Genomic DNA, 18,728 nt, shown 5'->3' on the forward strand with positions numbered 1-18,728 from the left:
GTTGAACAGTCAAAATTAACAAAAGTTTGTGGATGGTCATGATCGCCATGAGGAGTTTTTTTTTTTTCTTTCTTTCTTTCTCTTTCTTTCTTTCTTTCTTTCTTTCTTTCTTTTTCCTTCTTTCTTTTAGGATTTTCACATGTGGAGGCAGAGGTGCTCTTAGAGAGACTCATTTTATGGTGCCTTGAAATAAAAGTACTTCCACTTACCATGCTACTCAAGCAAGGAAAATGAATTTTATTATTCCGAAAGAGTTTACAGGAATTATTTTAATAAATGAAATGTTCTTGTGGAAATTTCCTCATAAAAACAAAACAGAGCATTGAGTTCTAGCTCCCTGTTTAGGGCCTAATGTGTGACATTCGACTTCAGGTTCTTTGGGGTGGGTGATTTTGTATTGGTGGGTGGGTTTGAGGAAGCAGATCTTGAGCACTGGGTCGGAGGGCAGCTGAACAGATGCCCCAAGGCGGATGGGCAGATATGCCTGGGGTGGACGGGGAAGGTTACTCATGGATGCTTTCGTCACTTTTTGTGTCCCTGGGGTCACTGTGGAGATGCTTCTGGCTTTCTGGGGCAGGGACTTGCTGGCTGCAGGCACTTGCCCCTCCCTTGAGTCTGGCCCTGGTGGAGAAGCCGCGAACTCGGGACCGGGAGGAATGCTGGCTGGCCTGGTGCACGCTGTGCCCTTGTGGGAGGGACAGCAGTCTCCTTCGGGGCATGTGACTGCTGAGCTTTGTGACCTTTGGCCACCCGCATCTCCTCACCTGGGAGGCCTGCCCCAGAGGCCCAGGAGGTTCACGATAAAGCAGACCTGAGGCGGAGACCTGAGGCGGAGATCGGGCAAAGGAGAGGCAGGAGCCTCTGGGGATGAGAGGGGTGGCCAGATGGTTTCCAGGGTCCTTTGGTGACTGGAGGGGTAGCAGGAAGGGCCCGAACCCTCGGAACCATGGTGGCCGAGAGAGAGATTTTCCCTAGTCCGGGGAGCTGCCTGAACAGACGAGAGTGCTGACCCACTCTACCCTGCGGTCCTTCGGCTGCCTTCTCCTGGTGCCCCGGGTCTGAGGGCCCCAGCCTCATTTCCACCCTGGAAGAAGAAGAAAATCTTGCATCAGGACCAAGCCGCTTCTTGGTCTGGGGAACATTTGGGTGATGGCGCCATTTTCGTACTTCCTCCCTCCTCCCCCCTCTTCCTCTCCTTTCCTCTCCCTCCACCTCTCTCCCTGCTTCTCTCCCCCCACCCCCCACCTTCCAATGTCCTCCTTTCCCACACTGTGGGCCAGGCATTATGCCAAGATCTGGACAATTTCAGTGGCATGGCAAGTGAACATTTCTCTTGCAAGTCCACTCCTCTTTCTTTTCTTTCTTTTTTTTTTTTTTTAAAGATTTTATTTATTTATTTGACAAAAAGAGAGAGCGAGAGCAGGAACGCAAGCGGGGGGGAGTGAGAGAGGGAGAAGCAGGCTTCCCGCTGAGCAGGGAACCCAGTGCGGGGCTCGATCCCTGGACCCTGGGATCATGACCTGAGCCGAAGGCAGACGCTTAACGACTGAACCACCCAGGCGCCCCACCACTCCTCTTTCTTAATGGAAGAAATAAACCTTCTGTGGAGCCCCTATGATGTGGGGGCACCCAGCTTGGCACCCCTGGCTGCACAGCGTTCTTTGGAACAATCCTCAGAGCACTCCCAAGGGGGTCAGCATCCTGGTGCCCAGGAGCAGATGAGGCAGCCGCAGGGGCCATCGGCTGGTGGCCAGAGGAGAGGGCCAGGAATCCTAACTCTGGTCAAAATCCCCCTTTCCCCCTCCCCACCCTTAAGAAAGGAAAGAACATTCCCCCACCCCCACCCCCCCCACCCCCGGTTCAATTAGGCCTATGCAAGAGGCAGGCATGAGACGAGGGCAGGCTTTGGGAGATCCTCACGCCTTTGGTTTCTCTGAACGGCAACACTCCGTACCCCAGAGCCATCCTGAAGGGTCACCATGGTCCTAGGGGCTCTGCCTCGCGTGAAGGTCCAGGAGCTTGGTCTACGTGGCCACGTACAAGCATCCGCGGTGGCTGGGGATGCACTTGGGACCGGAGCAGCAAGCAGAGTGGGATGTTGTGAAGGCCACATGGTGCAGCCTCCTGGGACAGCCAGTGCCAAGGCCTCAGCCCTGGCTGCAGGGGGCCAATTGCTGACATCCTGTTGTCTCCTAGCACTTGATACAGGGGAGAGCGTCTAGAAAGCATGATTTGCTCTCCACAGTGCTCTGGGTAATTTTGACAACAAAAATGAGTATTCCTGTAAGGGACGATCTAAATGACTAGCTGGGGCAGCTGGCCTGTGGTCTGGTTTGCACAGGGAATTGTGAACTAGCTGACATGATGTTCTCTTTAGGGATGGATTTTTAGTTATTGATTAAAAAAAATTTTTTTTTTCTTTTTTAAAGTAAGCTCTATGCCCAACATGGGCTTGACCTCATGACCCTGAGATCAAGAGCCCTATGCGCCACTGATTGAGCCAGCCAGGTGGCCCTGGCACAGATTTTTATTAAACAGAACTCTTTTGGTTGCAAGTGACAGAAACTCAGTTTAAAATGACTTTATCAGGGGCACCTGGGTGGCTCAGTTGGTTAAGTGTCTGCCTTTGGCTCAGGTCATGATCCCAGGGTCCTGGGATCGAACCCCACATTAGGCTCCCTGCTCAGTGGGGAGTCTGCTTGTCCCTCTCCCTCTGCCCCTCCCTCTGCCCGCTTGGCCTCTCTCTCTCGGTCTCACTTTCTCTTTCAAATAAATAAATAAAATATTTTTTAAAAAATGACAAATAAATCAATTAAATTAAATGACTTTCCCAGGAATGCCTGGCTGGCTCAGTTGGTGGAGCATGCAACTCTTGATCTCAGGGTTGTGAGTTCGAGGCCCACATTGGGTGTAGAGATTACTTAAAAATAAAATCTTTTGGGGCTCCTGGGTGGCTCAGTCGTTAGGCATCTGCCTTCGGCTCAGGTCATGATCCCAGGGTCCTGGGATCGAGCCCCGCCTTGGGCTCCCTGCTCAGCAGGAGAGTCTGCTTGTCCCTCTCCCTCTGCCCCTGCTTGTGTGCTCTCTCTCTCTCTCTCTCACTTTCTCAAATCAATAAATAAAATCTTTAAAAAAAAAAAAGTGGGGCACCTGGGTGGCTCAGTTGTTAAGCATCTGCCTTCGGCTCAGGTCATGGTCCCAGGGTCCTGGGATTGAGCCCCGCATTGGGCTCCCTGCTCAGCAGAAAGCCTGCTTCTCCCTCTCCCTCTGCCTACTTGTGCTCTCTCTCTCTGTCACATTAATAAATAAAATCTTAAAAAAAATAGAATAAAAAAAGTAAAATGACTCTAATAGAAAAGAGAATGTATTGGCTGACAAATCTAGGGTTGTTCCAGCTCCAGGGATGGCTGGATCTAGGTGCTTAAATCATGTTATCACTCATCTTTCTGTCTTGTATCTGGTTTTCCTGAAGGTGACTTCTATCTCAGGCAGGTTCAAGTGGGGATCTCATGGCCAACCATTGCTCTGGACTCCTGTCCCATAGTACAGCAGCTCAGCAGAAGAAGGGTTTGTCTTTCAGCCAAAGATCTTGGGCTGATGCTTCTTGTCTCTAAGTGGCTTGATTTGGCTCTTGGTTCCATCCTGAGACTGTCACTGTGCTGTGGGAGATAGGGGGCTTGGTTGGCCCGGGCCTGAGCCATGCTCCTGCCTCTTCTGAAGTCAGGGTGGTATGAGCGGGTCAGCTACACCACTGGCTTGGGAGTAGGAAAGTGGTTCCCCAGCAGAGAAGCGGGTGCCATGACCAGTGAGGAAATGGATGTTGGGCAGGTCTCCTAGCTAGGACAGAGCATAGCTGCTGTAACAAAGATTCCCTACACTTCTGGGGCTTAAAGAAGAGAGAAGATTATTTCTCACCTAGCAGTTCGGGGTTGGTGGTGGCTCTCCTCATGCCAGCAGTCAGAGACCTGGATTTTTTTTTTTTTTTTTTTTTTTAAGATTTATTTATTGGGGCACCTGGGCAGCTTCGTTGGTTAAGCATCTGCCTTCAGCTCAGGTCATAATCCCAGAGTCCTGGGATCAAGTCCCGTATCAGGCTCCCTGCTCAGCAGTGAGTCTGTTTCTCCCTCTCCCTCTGCCCCTCCCTGCTTGTACTTGCACTCTCTCTCAAATAAATAAATAAAATCTTTAAAAAAAAAAGATTTATTTATTTACTTATTTTAGAAAGAGAATGAGAGCAAGCGGTGGGGAGGGGGGGCGCAGAGGGAGAAGGAGAGAATCTCAAATGGGCTCCACATCGAGTGCAGAGCCCAATGTGGGGCTTGATCCCATGACCCTGAAATCACAACCCAAGTGGAAATCAAGAGTCAGAGGCTCAACCGACTGAGCCACTCAGGCCCCCCAGAGACTTGGACTTCTTTCCTTTGTTGCTCTGCCATGCCCTAGGACACTTCTAACATACGCATGGTTGAAACTGGGTCTCAGTGGGTTTTGGCTCGTAGGAGAATTGCCTTGCTTTGGGTTTCTCTGCAGGTTCTGAGGCAAGGGGTCAAGTTCAAGTCAACTGCTTAGGAGGCGATCCCAGGAAGCATCTGTAGTGGACGTGGGGAAGTGTGATAGGAGAGAGCAGACAGCCAATAAAGGGAATATAATCAAGGAAGTTACTACTGTGGCAACCGGAGCTTGATCCTAGTGGGGATTTCTGGGAAATGGTATAGACGTGCCTCAGTGTTACCCTACTTGAGAGCATAGGAAACCATTTGTCCACTAACTCCCCATCCCTGGGGATTTAGTTGAGGGTGCTGGCATTGGGGGCGTTCGTTTCTGGGCCCTTCCAGATTGCTCTGGCCAAGCATGCTTCCCTGTGCCAGCAAAAAGTCTCAGGCAGAGTTAATGGGGGTTGGCTGTAAGCAGGCGTTAGCACGGAGCCGATGCTGAGAGCTCAGCCGGGTGGTGCGGGGTGTGGTACAGGTCTGGTACAGGTGTGGAGGGGTCACACCCACTCTCTGAAGCTGCTGGCCTGGACACAGCACATAGCCCTTCCACTCCCATTCCAGGGTGAGGATTTTGCCATATTACCAGAGGGGCAGGAAAATGCAGCCTCCTCGGCCATAACACTCTTGTATGCCAGGACCAGGGAATGGATTGTGGTGGATGTCTCGAAGTCTCTGCTACAGCAGGCGAAGCCAGCTGACATTCCCCCTAGCCTTTGGCCTCCTCCTCCCAGCCCTGTTTGCCTGTCCTGCTCTCAGCCAATTGTCAGGAAATCCAGCTAAAGTGTCTGGGATCATGATTTCGGGGGAACTAGTTCTCAGGCTGGGAGCCTAGGGACCTTAGGTCCATGGGTGGTGGGCATAGAAATGCATGCACGAGTTATTGTCAATATTTTCTATCCCTCTTTGGAAACCATGTACGAACTTGTACAAAGTCCGGCCAGCAGTATCTTTGCTTTTGGTTGGTATGAGGTCCGCACAGTGTGGAAACTCACGCATGTGCTGGTCAGAAGTGCCTACTGGTGGTGCATTTTGGAGAAAGGGATCTGTTATCAGTTCAGGTGGTTTATTTGGTTGATGTCCTAGGTTGAGTTTCTAGAAGCAGAGCCTGAGACAGGGATTCTGGGCTAAGTGATTTCTTTTTTTTTTTTTTTTTAACATTTTATTTATTTATTTGACAGAGACACAGCAAGAGAGAGAGAGCACAAGCAAGGGGAGTGGGAGGGGGAGAAGCAGGCTTTCCGCTGAGCAGGGAGCCCGATGCGGGGCTAGATCCCAGGATCCTGGGATCATGACCTGAGCCGAAGGCAGATGCTTAGCGACTGAGCCACCCAGGCACCCCGCTAAGTGATTTCTTGAGAGAGGCTCTCAGGAGAAACCAGTAAGAAGGAGACGGAAACAAGTTACAACAGGAAGAAACCAGGCAAAAATGTGGGCTCAGCTGGAGTCTAGCCTCAGGTTGCTCCCAGGGGGACTCTGGAGGGTGAATGGCACTATAGACGTTGTCCCTCTCTGAGGCCGGGGAACTAGTCATTGGCTTTGGGTTATCCCTGGTGGGGAGGGGAAAAGGACATGGCCACTGGGCTGTTTAGCTGCCAGTGTTCTAAGCAGCTGGGGGCTTAATCACAGGAATGGACTATTAGGGGTAGAAAAGCTTGAGGTCTGTAAGCTCTGGCTGTTTCTCCATGGATTATTTACTTTTTTTTTTTTTTAAAGATTTTATTTATTTATTAGAGACAGAGAGAATGAGATACAGAGAGCATGAGAGGGAGGAGGGTCAGAGGGAGAAGCAGACTCCCTGCCGAGCAGGGAGCCCGATGCGGGACTCGATCCCGGGACTCCAGGATCATGACCTGAGCCGAAGGCAGTGGCTTAACCAACTGAGCCACCCAGGCGCCCGATTATTTACTTTTTGATAAGGGACCTCTTTTGGAGCTAAAGGAGTGAATCACTCACTGCAAATTATGTCGTGTTTTGGGGAGAAATAAAAAAAAAAATTAAAATGCATGCTGAGAACAGTCTTCTCTCCAAATCTGTTCCTCATCTGCCAAGCCTCTCTACCATCATAGTCAACCACTGTTAGCTTCTTGTGTAACTTTCTTTTTTTTTTTTAAGTTTTTATTTATTTATTTAAGTAATCTCTACACCCAACATGGGGCTTGAACTCATGACCCCCAGACCAAGAGTCGCATGCTCTTCCCACTGAGCCACCCAGGCGCCCCTTGTGTAACTTTCTTGATCTCTTTACTCATATATAAGCAAAGAGGAATAGAATTATTGTTCTCCAGGTTTTTTTAAATTAGCAGATAGCATCATGCATACTGTTTGGAACCTTGCATTTTTCTTTTTTTTTTTTAAAGATTTTTTAAAAAATTTATTTATTTGAGAGAGAGAGAGAATGAGAGAGAGCACATGAGAGGGGGGAGGGTCAGAGGGAGAAGCAGACCCCCTGCCGAGCAGGGAGCCTGATGCGGGACTCGATCCAGGGACTCCAGGATCATGACCTGAGCCGAAGGCAGTCGCTTAACCAACTGAGCCACCCAGGTGCCCCATTTTCCTTTTTATAATGCATCTGTTAGCTCTTTCTATAATAGGACAACAAAGTTCTCATTCTTCTTTACAGCTCTCTAGTATTGTGTGATATGCATGTACCATAATGTAGATTATCCATCTTCTACTGATGGACGTTTATGCCGTTTCCTGTGTTTGTCTACTCTGAAGAATGCTAGGTGAGTGATTTCACATATACGTTATTTCACATACGTGCAAACCGATCTGTGGGATAAATTCCCAGAAATGTCATTGTTCGGGCTAAGGGCATAGCCACCGTAACATCGATGGATACGGCCAGTTCACCGTCCCACCGGCCACACAGGAGAGAAGCCCTCTCCTCGCCACCCTGCCAACGTCATTCGCTGCGGCTTGGGATTTGGGCCAATCTGATAGGCGAGAAATAGTTTCTCAGTGTAGTTTTACTTTACATTTCTCTCATTATGTGTGAGAGAAAGATGTGGAGCATTTTTTCAGGCAATTAAGGGCCCTTTCTGCGAATTGCCTTGAATGGCCATGTTTCCACTGAGTTGTTGGCCTCTTTTCCTGCCCAACTTCTAGGAGTTTGTTTGTTTGTTTGAATATATCAGGAAGTTTAGCTCTTTGTGATGGAAGCGGCTGGCTTTCCTCCCAGATTGTCATTTATCTTTCGATTTTGCTCATGCTGCTTTTCCTCTGCCAAACAGAAGTTTTGTGATTTTTATGCAGTTTGAATCGATCCATCTTTTTCTTTTATGGCTGCGAGAGATTGAGTCGTCGTTAGAAAGGCCTTCCCACTCCAGGGTTATATCGGAATCCTGTCGTGCCTTTTTCTAGGATTTTAATGGTTTTGTTTTATCACGTATAAATCTTTGATCCGTTTGGACTGTTTCCTGGCGTATAGTGGGAGGTATAGATCCAACTTTATCATTTTCCAGATGGCTGACAAGAGATATTTTTTTAACAGGGAGCTTGTCCAAAACACACCAGAGAACGCTTTCTTCAGGAAAAGGTCGTGTGCCTCAGCAGAAGGTGTTGCAATTATAGTACGGAGCAGTTGTCTTTAATTAGCAAAGACTCGTTTGTTCAACAAGTATTTACCAAGTGCCCACTGTGTGCCAAGTACTTTTCTAGATACTGAGACTCGGGAAAAATAGACACAAGTACCTGCCCTCCAGGAGTCCCCATTCTCTTTCGGGGAGACACAAGAAATAAGCAAGTAAATATATACGGTGTTAGCTGATAGAAAAATCAAGTTCATTTTTCAGTTACTATGGCTGTGTAACCAACAGTGCCCAAACTTAGGAGTTCTGTGGGTCGGGGCTTTGAACAGGGCACAGAACAGGGAGAAGGGCTGGCTTTTCTCTGCTCTCGGATGTCCAGGGCCTGAGCTGGAAGGCCTGAAGCCCGGGGCCTGCGAACCCCCTGAAGGCTTATTCACTCAAGCAGCTGGTGGTTAATGGTGGCTGTTGGCTGGGGCCTTGGTTCCTCGCCTTCTGGTCTCTCTGGGTGGGCTAGTTTGGGCTTCCTCTGGAGTGGTGGGTTCCCAGGGAGAAGGTCCTGAGAGACAGAGTCAGGAGGAGGCTGTGTCTCCTCGGAAGAGCCCTCCGGAGCCCTGCAGTGTCACTTTGTCACATTTTGTCTGTTAGAAGTGAGTTCCTAAGGCGGGTCCATATCAAAGAAGGGGGCGATAAGACTCCCTTTTGATGCGAGGAGTGGTTCTCGAAGAGTTTGTGGGACCGTATGGATTGCTGTGGCCATTGTTAGAAAATGCAGTCTGTCGCATCATGCAAGGAGGGCTGGGGTGGGGCTGCATACGTGATGTTGGTGGAGATTGTTGGCGTTTTCTGTAGGGAGCAGGGACCTGTGACCGGAAGAAGCGAGGGAGCATGCGCTGTGGTTACCTGGCGGGGCATTCCAGGCAGAGGGAACAGCAAAGGCAAAGCTCTGGTAAAGACCGAGGCTTTGCCTCTCAATGAATTGGGAAACCATTGAGAATTTTGAGCAGAGGAGTAATGTGATCTCACTTAGGTTTTAATGGGCTTGCTGTGGCTGCTGTGAGAACAGATTTGGAGGTGGGAGGCATGGGTGGAAGTGGGAAGACCAGTTAGAAAGCCACTGCAAAAACCAAGGCAGGACAGGGTGAATGCTTGGGCCAGGGGGATAGTGCAGTAGGTGTGGAGAATGGCCGGAGGCTAGGTATGTACTTAAAAGTAGAGCCAACTGGGTTTGCTGATGAATTGGATGTGGGTTCATGGCCAGACCACACATCCTGGTTTGTCTGGGACAACTCTAGTTTATGTAATGAATGACATGGCCCTCTAGTTATGAGAAGAAAGTGAGGAGTCAGGAACGTCTTTAAAGTTTTTGGCCTGAGCATCTGGAAGCATTATGGCGCCATTTTCTGAGATGGAGTGTCTGCACATCGCTGGTCAGGGAGGAATCAGAGACGTCAAAGGGTCTCATGAGCAGGAGGACAAGGTGAGTAGGTGGTGGGGCGTCTGGGGTGGAGGTGGAATGTGAGTGTTCCTCGACCAGAGAATGATGAATAAAGATGAATCCAGGAGGCTGGCCACCGTCCTCCGTGGCCATGAGAAGAGCCCTGGGCAGGCCAGTGCAGAAGTTGGGGCGTGAAGAAGAACTCCCACATGGAGAATAAGAAGGAGTTGCCTAGGAAAGGGGGGGATGCGGTGAGAGGTGGTGCAGGTGCTTTGAGTGAAAATCTTCCTCAGATAGGGGTAGCTCCTTATCTTAAACAGAGCACAGTGAGCACAGTCTGACCTTTTGGAAGGGACTTAGTCGTCATTCTACATGTGGCCTGTCATCAGACCACTTGTGGACATGGCTTCCGTGGCCCATGGGCCCACATTGGGACTGCTCAGCTCTGCACCTTCTGGGTGCATTTGGAGTTTTCTGCCTCCCCTCGCTGGTAGGTGTCGCTTTCCTTCTTGTCCTAGCAGAGGCCCTCCCTCTTTAATCCAGATCCTTCCAGGCCACAATTGCTCGATAACCGGCTTATCGAGCTCACTAGAATCGTAAAACAAGGGGCTGTCCTGTGACCTTTAGTCGCTATTGAGGCTGCTTTGAAGGCTTTTTTCCTTTCTTCTTCATTTTCCCCGGATAATTGCTGACTGGAAGGTAACTTCTAGATAAGCGCAGTCCAACTATAAAAGTTAGTTGGTTGCCAAATTAATTCAGTTGTTCAGTATTTACCAGGCTCACGGTCCCCACAGGAGCCATGCGCTAGACCCACCCGATTATCATTCCTACAGCAAATATTAGCAGCGGGCCTGCAGATGGAATGGACAAAACCCCAGCGTGTTTCGAGTGTCCGTGCTAGAGGGAAAAGGTGGACAGTAGCTAAGAGAAATGAGTCAATGTCACGTATGTAGTTGGTGCTGAGTGGTGTGGAGGAATCATTGGGCAGGGAAGGCGCAGGGAGAGAGCGAGGGGAGGGGGCCGCAGTTAAATAGTGTGATCCTGGGAGGCCCGCGTGAGAAGCTGAGGGGAGGCCTTGACCCCCGGTCAGGACCCCAGCAGCGTTGGAATCCGGTGACCACCGTGGACGACGGCACATGGCATGCTTCCCATCACACTAACGGCTAGCTCCCAAGTCCCTTGGTAGGGCCTGCGCCGCTGAGGTGGTGTGGCCTCTAGCTGCCTGTGGGCCCCATGGTTCACTGTCCGGCTCATGCCACAGTGGACTCTCCTCACACACCCCAAGCACGCTCCCGGCTCAGGGCCTTTGCGTGCCCACCGTTCGCTGCAGGTCTCACGCGTCCACTCTGTCCTGGTGTCTGCTGCCGTGTCCCACGGTCAGCGAGCCCTGCCTCCCAGTGCCCACCGCCCGGTGCAGTCCCCGGCACACACATGCTGAATCTATGTCAGCCCTGGGACCCACTTTAACCCACAGAATGTGTCAGAAGGGAGGCTGTGCCTACTCTGGGCCTGAGCCTTGAGATGGCCTGGCCGCTGCTTTTGAATCTGGGGAGCCCTGGGTTGCCGTGGGAGAAGTCTGGCTACCCTGCTGGCAAGGCCAGGTGGAAGGGCTATCTGGACAGGCCACCCCGGCGGGGAAAGGCCCGGAGACTGCCTGCAGACAGGGCCCCGGTTATGCTGATGTCCTAGCGGGGCCCAGCCTTCTCCCGTTCCTCACTCACCAGATGTGTGAGTGACTCGTCTTGGACGTTCGGGCTCTGGGAGGCCTCAGAAGACTACAGCCCCAGCGAAAATCCGTGGGGAACGGAGGAACCACCCAGCTGGGCCCGGTCAGTCCACAGAATCTCGGGAGGTAAGACAAAGATTGTTGTTTGAAGCTCTTCGTTTGGAGGTGGTTTGTCCTGCAAGCAGTAGATGCCCGGAATATTCCCTGACCGCCCAGCACAAGCCGTGGTCTCTGTCCCTGCCCTGCCCCTGCTTTTCCTTCACCCCACTTCCCATTTGCTGACACTGATGTGTGCGTTTGTTCACTGCCGTCCCCCCCCCCCCCCCCGCCCACTCTGATCTCTGCAAGGTGGGGAATCCTCGTTCTGCTCACTGCTGTATTCCTGGAGCTCGGGACAGCGCCTGGCTAGTCACAGGCGCTCCGTGAATGAATAACTCGTGAATGAATGAATAACAATGAATAGACATGTTGAATGAGTATAATAAGTATCCACTCTTCTGCGATCAGAATGGCCTTGGTTTCAGAAGGGCCCTTTTCCTCTGAGGAAGAACAGCCCATCCCCAGTGTGTCGGGCCACAGGCTGGTCCGTGAGATATATCCTGCCACTGACCTGGGGCATGAAATGGACACATTTTTGTTGAGCACTTTCTACAGGGAACACTGATTGGAAGACTCACATGAACATTTAAAAATAAGCAGCAACTTTAAACAAATCCAGTTCTGTGTTTGGGGAACCCCCCCCAGCCATGGCCCCGAAGAGGGGGCAAGAAGCAGGAGCTCATGCAAAGCCAGGCTTAGGAAGGGGCAAAGACCACCCAGGTGCCAGGTGGAGGAACGGAGGGGAGGGCCCTGCCCTGCACCCCCCCCCCACTCCATACCAACCTCGGGCTCTGGGAGTCCTGCCTGCCAGGCGAAGGGGCAGATTGTGTGGTCCCTGCGGTCCGTACAGTTGCTATTTTGGTTCTCTCCTCTGTTCCATCGGCCTGACATTTTCTCAACTGATTCCAAGCCCAGTGCACCATTTTAGCTGACGTGGGTGAGCGTTTCGTGGGGACAGCAGATGGATGGGATGACAAATAGCAGGATGGTGGGGACAGCTGAGAAGTGCTTTTTCCTGTGCCAGAGCTGTTGGCTGTGCACGTGCCCCAGCGTAGTCTAGACGCTGCGGAAGCAGCAGCATGTGCTCAGGGACAGTGGGCAAGCTGGCTTCCCTTTCTTTCTTTGCTGCTAAGCATCCTCCTCTACATCCAATCAGCCGGCTCACCAACTGCCCCAGAAGCAGACCCCGAGACGGTAGTTCATTGGACCCCAGGGAGTGTGACAGGGTGGCGCGGAAGTGAGCCAGGGGAGGGGAGAAGGACTACACGGGGTGTGGTGTGGTGGCAAGTGGGTGACCGCTGCGGGCAGCTGGGCACGGCGCGCCCCAGAGCTGTCCCACCCGAGGTGTGAGGAAGCCGGGCCGTTCATCCACCGACTCCTGTTTCTCCTGTTGCCTAAGGGGGGCCCCCAGAGGACCTCAGTCCGTGGAACTTAGGCCTGCCCTGCAGCTAGACCAAACCTTCAGGCAGTTCTCAGGTTCCTAGCAGAGGCCCTCCGTCTCAGTTTGGGCTGCTAGAACAGTGCACCATGGACCGGGGAGCTTGTAAGCAGTGGAGATTTCTGTCTCACAGTTCTGGGGCTGGGGGTGGGGGTGGGGGCAAGATCAGGGTGCTACCATGGTCGGCTTCTAGTGAGCACCCACTTTTGGACCACTTCCCAGTCCCATCACACTGGGATTAAGGCTTCTATGTATGAATTTGGTGGGCGGGGGGGGGACACAAACATCCAGCCCGTCATTTATAGTGAGCGCTGAGGTGGTACGGGCAGGGCCAGGTGGCGTTTGCTCACCAAGCAGCGCTGTCTGTCGCCTGCCCCAGGCAGGTGTGGTGCATATCAAGCCAGACCCTTGCTCATAGTCTAGTGGGCGAGATGGATATAAAGTGGACCCGGTGAACACGGGCGCAAAGGCTGTGGGGGCACCGGGAACCTTTGCAGAGCAGGGAACATGAGTGGGGTCCTGAGAACCAGACAGGAATTCGGGGTTACATATGTGTACCACTGCACTCATATGGTGGCTGCCTCTGGGGTGGTGGACACCCGGAATTCCTAACCCGAGAACTGTCCACGGGCCTTCAGCACAGAAGGCTACACCGGAAGCGGGCCGAGGCCTCTCAGTCAGTGCCACATCCTAGCAGGGAGAGCTGGCTGATGGCCCTGGGGACAAATCAGAGGGTCCTGGAGTTGGAAGGTGGTTGGGGAGGCCCCTGGCACTCTCTCCCCACCCCGGCTCTACGACTGGCTGGCTCCTTGATTTTTTTTTTTTTTTAAGATTTTTATTTATTTATTTGACACAGAGAGCGAGAGAGATAGCAAGGAAGAGAACACAAGCAGGGGAGAGGGAGAAGCAGGCTTCCTGCAGAGCCGGGAGCCCCATGTGGGGCTCCATCCCAGGACCCTGGGATCATGACCTGAGCCCAAGGCAGACACTTAACGACTGAGCCACCCAGGCGCCCTGGATCCTAGATTTTAAGACCACATGGGAGGGGAGTGTGCCAACACTAGGTTATCTGCCCTGGTGGCTGACAGGCAACCTCTCCCCTCCTCTAAGGCCCAGCAGCCCATCTCCTCGTGCCCCCTTCTTCATGCCTAGCCCTAGGGAATATGCTTATAATCTGCTCTATTTAGATAGTACTTTATAGATGGAGAAGCACTGTGACATACAGGCTCATGGTGGGTCCTTACAGCAACTCTATGAGGCAGGTATGATGTTCCTAACTACAGTTGAGGAAACCAAGGCCCAAATGTCAATCAGTTGGGCCAAGGCTATATGGCTAGGAAGTGGCAGGTCCATGAGGCACACCTGGGTCTTTGACCCAGGTCCCGTTTGTCTCTCTCCTCTTATTACCCTTCGGAGGCCCATTGGGTCTTCATGAGGGTGGGAATTCTCTCCTCGTCTCTGGCCTGCACATTCCTAAATGACTGCAGACCATTTCTGTACTGCACATTATATGTGCTGCTCTGGAGATAACAGAGGAAGAGTCTTCTATCCTGCTGGTTATATGGAGAAGAAAGCCTCTGCAGGTTTTCTTTGGCAACTTTTTCTTGAATACCTTTTTTTTTTTTTTTTTAAGGGGGCGGGGCGCAGAGGGAGAGGGAGAGAGAGAATCCCAAGCAGACTCCAATAAGCCAGAGCCTGAAGAGGGGCTTGATCCCACAACCCTGAGATCATGACCTGAGCCGAAATCAAAGAGTCGGCCGCTTAACCCACTGAGCTACCCAGGTGCCCCTTGAATACCCTCTTTTAACAAAGTGATAGCAGGTCTCAGATTTGGCCTTTGGAAAGCAAGAGAACTGAGTTAGGGTTAATAGCACTGCTTTGTTTTTATTGTATTTATTTTATAGTTGCCTTCTATTTATGGCAAGCCGTGGCCTGTTTTTATTGTGGTAGTGAGATAAAGTTTGCTTTTGAAATAAAATTCTTTTTTTTTTAAGATTTTATTTATTTATTTGAGCGAGAGAGAATGAGCAGGGGGTGGGGTGGGGAGAGAAAGAAGCAGGCCCCCGCTGAGCTGAGAGCCTTTTCGGGACTCGATCCCAGGACCCTTAGATCATGACCTGAGCCGAAGGCAGATGCTTAACCCACTGCACCACCCAGGCGTCCCTAAAATTCTTTAAATAAAAAGAGTGAACCTGTTTAAAGAAAAATATTGTGTAAATAAGAGTCTAAGTGGTCCTCAAAGATGGCAAAAATCCTGGTGGTGGCGGGGAGGGACTGAAGTTTAGGAAATGCTAGTACCCAATAGAGATTAAACTTGATCATTGTTCATCATCACAATAAAACAGCTACTATTGGGTATCTGTTCTATGCCAGGGACTTTAAATCTGCTATTTCTAATCCCTATAAAAATTCTATGAAGTTGTTGTTGTCTTGCCCATTTACAGATGAGAAAACCGAAGCTCAAAGACGTTGGGTAACTTGCCTGAGTCATGCCGTCAGCATGGTACATTGTAAAAATGCCCCCAGGTCTTCCCTTCCCTGGATCCACCCCCACCCTCCCTTGCAAGGTGACTTTTTGGCTTCTCTCATCAAGAGGTGATAAGTGTAATTAACAGTTCCCCTGCCCACCACCCCCTGCCCGCCTCCGAAATCTTGGTCACATGACTTGCTTTGGGCATTGGGGCATCAGCAAACATGCCCTGGACAGGCTTGAAAAGCACAGTGCACTGGGACTTGTTCTTTTGCGGCCTGGGAACCCTTCCACCGCTGCCTTCTGAGCGAGCCAGGCTAGCCTGCTGGAGGACAGCAGACGCAGGGCCAGGCAGCTCCATGGCCCCAGCTGGTGCTGAGCTAACCATGGGCCATCCTAGATCGTCCTGCCCCGGCTGAGTCCCCACACCAGAGCCTGTCCTCGGACTCATGAGACATAAGTTTGGGAAGCCCCTAACGTCGGGGTGATCCGTAACACAGCAGAGCTAGCTGATGGCACTGATAATGGGGGAAGGGCTAGGATTTCACCTGGTTTGTTCTTTCACTCTCGTCTTTCCCATTCCAGCAAGTAACACTCACCTGCCCAAGCCCTGAACCAAGGAGTCACCTTTATACCTCTCCCTCAACCTTACTCATCCAAACAGCCAGGCAAGCCTCCCAAAGTACATCACAGATCTGGCTCTTGCCCAGCATCTCCTGCCACCTCCCTTGCCCATGTCACCATCGGCTCTCATCCAGGCCAGGAGTCAGCCAACTTCTTCTCTACAGGTCCAGATAGGAAATATTTTAGGCTTTGCGGGTCATAGAGCCTTTGCTGGACATACTTAACTCTGTAGCCCTAGACAATATGTTAAACAAGTGGGTGTCGCTGTGTTCCAAGAACACTTTATTTTTAGACACTGAAATTAGAATTTTTATAATTTTCTTGTGTCACTAAATCGTCTACTTCTGATTTTTTTCAACTGTTTCAAAATGTGAAAACAATTGTTAGCTCACAGACGGTACAGAAACAGGCAGCAGGCCGGATTCAGCGTCTGCCTGATTCTGAGGCTCATGCCATCTACGCTACACCATCTCCTTCCCTGGTAGCGTTGGTAAGACTTGAGGGCGGATTGGGGTTTAGGCCCGAGCACTTGGAAAACAAAGATCTGGCCGAACGAGGGAGGGAAGTTATTTTAGGCAAAGGCATCCACACGAATAACAGCTTAGAAATGGGCAGGAGCCTGGAGCTGAGGGATGGTCTAGATCCGCCTGACTGGGTGTTTCTAACCACAGCTGACCTTTGCTTGTTGTTGTTGAGACTGTTTTCTTTAACTTTTAATATCCCATTATTTTAGTAACAGTACTTAGTTCAATGCATGTTGTGTAAGCTTTTCAGCAACACTGCTTTATTTATACCTTTATCTTTCATGGAACATTTTTGTACAGATCTTTAAAAATGTACTTATGTGGGGCGCCTGGGTGGCTCAGTCGGTTAAGCCGGCTCAGGTCATGGTCCCAGGGTCCTGGGATCAAGCCCGACATCTAGCTCCCTGCTCAGCGGGAAGCCTGCTTCTCTCGCTGCCTGCTGCCCCTCCCCCACTCGTGCTCACGCCATCTCTCTAATAAATAAAATCTCAAAAAAAAATGTACCTATGTCTTTGATGATTAATATCTAACATTGTTAGAAACTTTTAAATCTTTGCGGACGATGATTCGAAAAGTCTTCACAACACAGTCCAAGTCCAGAATTTGGAAGGACGGTAATTGGGACCCTGCTCAGCCCTCTGTGGCGGTTTGAGGGAATGAAGCTGATGCAGGCACTTGACCACCTCTCCACTGGGGAGTTGGGATCGCTCAAGGAAAGCCTGCTCTGCTGGGAGCCACAGTCTCCTGCCAGTTTGTAAATAGCCTCGTTCCTAATTTATCTCACTCCTCTTTTCTGAGCCAGTGACCCAGATTCGTTGGGCTGGGAGGCTGCACGCACAGGGTGGTGCAGACGGATCTCCATGTTGCCGTGCTGGAAAAAATGAGGAGAAAATCACGGGCTGCTTAAAATGGGGGGAGAATAATAGAAGAACCCTCACACAGTGGAATTAAAGCAACCAGACCCGTGGTAGTGACTCGAATGCCCAAAGTACCCCAAGCTACGTGTAGGTCCACCCAGATTTGGCTTGTGCCGTGTAAGTGCAGTCTACTTTTCCCACCACTAGATGGCAATCCCGTTTTAAAGCAAATTTTATTCAAGCAATAATGCTGCTAAAGATAAAAAGTAACTGTTTTCACCCCATGATGTTGGCAAAAAAAAAAAAAAAAGTCTTAAAACTCTTGTGTTAGTGAGTATGTGGGAAAGCAGCAAATTTCAGAAAGCACTGGTGGAAGCGTAAGTGGATAGCACTATCTTGGAGGAATTTGAGACTCACGTTCATGCTGCGCATACCATGTGACCCAGCCCCGACACGTCTGGATTTGATCATTTGAGAAGGATGATGACGGCTCAGATTATTTTGTCCCGACTCTGTGCCAGAACCTGCCCTAAATGCTTACCTCATCCAGTCCTCCCAACTCCATGCAGGCAGGTACGAGTATTTCCCTCCCAATTTGCAAAGGAGGAATCCAGGCACACAAAGGTCAGAGCTAGTAAGTGGCAGAGCTCCAGTACTCACCCTGCTTCTAGTACACTGCACGTGCCCTCTGTACACCAGGAACACACGCATGCACACACACACAGAGGAGGGTGTTCACTGCAGCAGTGCGTTAGCCTAACCGCATCAGTGAGACAAGAAAGCCTGAGGAAATACTGCAGAGCGTTAAAGCCATGCAACCAGATCTAGAAGTGGTCAACCCGGCAGAAACTAATGTTGAGATAAAGCAAGCAAATATCAAAAAGACAGGAAGCAAAACTGCGTATTATTCATGGAGCCCAGCGTGGAGAGTAAAACTGTATAAGGATACACTGCAAAGATACACACCAAATTTATGATGGTGTGTCAGGGGTGAGGGAAATAGGACTCCGGAAACAAAAGACAAGGGCTTTTAAGATTATCTGTAATGTGCTATTATTTTCTCTTTCTTTCTAACTACCTGTCTCTGGAGCCAAGAGGCAAAAGCTCAAATCCTACTCTAATCCAGAATATCATTTTATGATTGGATCGTCTCAACTCCATTCCTCAAACCTGACAACTGTTATTGTCAAGCAACCATACAAACCTTTTGCTCCATCAGGGGCATCTCCCCAGAGAGCTTTTCTGAAGCTCCCTTCTATAGTGTAAATCACCTGAGGTTCCACACCTTAGTCTTCCTGCAGCAGCACAAACCCGTAGGCCTGAGGTTGGAAAGAAGGGAGGGAGGATGGGCACAGGGAGCCTTCTGCCTTGTACTTAGCTACTGATTTAAGACAGTGGTTCTCTTTAGGGCCCCAGCTTCAAACTGAAGTGTTTCAAGTAAAGTTCCAACTATTCCCTTGCTTCATTTTTGGGAGGCGGGAGGGGAAGGCAGGTTATAATCAAATGTTTAATTGCTCAGGTGGAAAGACACA

The sequence above is a fragment of the Mirounga angustirostris genome, unplaced genomic scaffold (genome assembly GCF_029215605.1).
Source record: "Mirounga angustirostris isolate CCGP_5_RB_7025 unplaced genomic scaffold, mMirAng1.0.hap1 SCAF_10, whole genome shotgun sequence".
NCBI lineage: Eukaryota > Metazoa > Chordata > Mammalia > Carnivora > Phocidae > Mirounga > Mirounga angustirostris.